This window comes from Chrysochloris asiatica, unplaced genomic scaffold, assembly GCF_000296735.1.
Source record: "Chrysochloris asiatica unplaced genomic scaffold, ChrAsi1.0 scaffold00274, whole genome shotgun sequence".
Lineage (NCBI taxonomy): Eukaryota > Metazoa > Chordata > Mammalia > Afrosoricida > Chrysochloridae > Chrysochloris > Chrysochloris asiatica.
The window spans coordinates 872,061-874,499 of record NW_006408792.1 but is presented as its reverse complement, the minus strand read 5'-3'; positions in this window follow the sequence as shown (position 1 = coordinate 874,499).

Here is a 2,439-nt window from a genome sequence, read left to right as displayed (position 1 = left end):
ATTTACACCCTCGGAAACCCTGTACAGGGTCGCTATGGGTCGGACCCGACTCGATGGCACTTAACAACAACAACAACAACATATATATATATATACTTATGAGTAATCATGCTATTGGGGTCCTGGTGTGGCATTATGGGTTAATGTGCTGGACTGCAGGTTGGCAGTTGCTCCTTGGAAAACCTAAACAGGATTGCTATGATTCGGAACCGACTCGACGGCACTTCGGCACTTAACAGCAATAACAACAACAATCATGCTATCATTAAAAAAGCTCAGTAATTTACAAAGGAAAAAAATCTAAAATAAAAACTAAAATTTCACAAACATTAGGTTGTAAAACTGCCTTACTTGCAAAAATTCTTTGCTGCCTTTGTTAAGTGCGGTCGAGTCGGTTCCAACCCATAGTGACTCTGTATAGAGTTTCCGAGGAGCAGCTGGTGAGCTTGAACCACAGACCTTGCAGTTCAAACTGCTTTGCAGTCTGGCGCATTAACCCACAGCGCCACACCAGGACTCCTTTAGGTGGGTTCTTAAGAAAGATGAAAGGGTTTATCATTAAGACCTCTGGTCCAAGATGTCAGCTTGGTGCTCTCCAACACCACAGAGCAAGCATTTCAATCTTTATAAGTATAGGTAACAGCACTGACTGCTGTCCCTACAGAAAAAAGAGCAAACAAACAAAAAAGCAGGCACATGCCCTCTAAAAAGAATCTCTTTCTCTACCAACCTACCTACCAGTCTTTAATTCTAATCTTTCATCTCTTGATTTCAGAGCATATGTGTACCTTCATGCACTGCATTAAGTTGCTACAGGCAGCTTACTTCCACATATATATCCATGGTCTCAATTCAGTGAAAACTTTTTATATTACAAAGTTGACGTATACACAATGATTCATAATAACAAATAGGTTCCACATTGTGGTGTCTATCAGAACTGATGCGACAACATATACCTGGTTCACTGGTTTTGTTTCTTTAGAAAACCCCGGTTAAGACATGTGATACTAAGAGAAATAAAATCATAAGGATAAATTTTCTAAATTGGTATTCAAGTCTAACTAATTTTAAAGACACTGATACAAGGTGGAGGCATGTCTGACCTCTACTTCATAGCGATCAGTCTTGGACTGATTTTGACTTTGGTCCTTTTTTCCTCTGATTTCAGAGGAAATCAGACATAAGCACATGTGAGCAGGATTCATTGCAATGGCTCCAGACTCATGAAAGCATGAGGTTCTGTATTTTATTATCTTTAATGCCTAAAAAGAATGTAAGGCATAAAATATTTAAGCAGAGGGGAGAGTGGCAGCTTTGGAGAAGATCCTAGTTAAACTAGAAGGGTGATAGGAGGGAAGGGTTTACTGGAATTCACCCTGCCAGAGGCCCAAGGCCATATGCATATGGATGGGATTAGTCTAAGGAAGAAGAAAAGATTGAACTTGAATCTTTTAAAAAGGTTTATTTGTTTGACTGCCTTATTAGTATTTGTTTTTCTAGCCTATTATTGTAAAATAGATTTCCATGTGTGATAGAAATGAATATTGGAAATTATGATTAGAGAGAGTTTGTAAAATGGCCTTCAGTTTATACTTGATTGGATTTGCTAACAGGGGAATTAGAATTTTCCCCCCAAAAATAGGCTTCCAGCTTGAACTTCTGGGAGTTCTCTGTCAATGTGTTGTAGCCGTTTCTGTATTACCTTTAGCAAAACTTCACTCACTTGAGATATCAAAGAGATTGTCCGATGATTTCTGCATTCCGTTGGGTCACCTCTCTTTGGAATGGGCACAAATATGGATCTCTTCCAATCAATTGGCCTCATAGTTGTCTTCCAAATTTCTTGGCAGAGATGAGTGAGTGCCTCCTGTGCCACCTCACTTTCTTGAAAGATTTCAAGTTGTATTCCATCAATTCCTGGAGCCTTGTTCTTTGCCAGTTCCTTCAATGCACCTTGGGCTTCCTCCTTCAGGATCATTGGCTCTTCTTGATCATATGCTACTTCTTGAAACGGTTGAACATTACATTAACCATATCCTTTTGGTACAGTGACTCTGCGTATTCCTTCCATCTTCTCTTGATACTTTCTGCATCATTCAATAATTTGCCCAGAGAATCTTTCAATAAATAAAGTTGAGGCTTGAATTTTTTCTTCAGTTCCTCCAGCTTGAGAAATGCTGAGTGTGCTTCCTTTTTGGTTTTCTGACTCCAGATCTTTGCACATTTTGTTGTCAGATTTGGCTTTATCTACTCTAACTGATCTTTAAATTTTTCTGTTCAGACCTCCTCATTTCTTTCATTTGCTTTAGCATCTCTATGCTGGAGACCAAGTTTCAGTGTCTCTTCTGGCATCCATTTTGACCTTTTCCTTCTTTCTTCTCTTTTCAATGCCTTCTTGCTTTCTTCATGTATGTTGTTCTTGATGTCATCCCACAA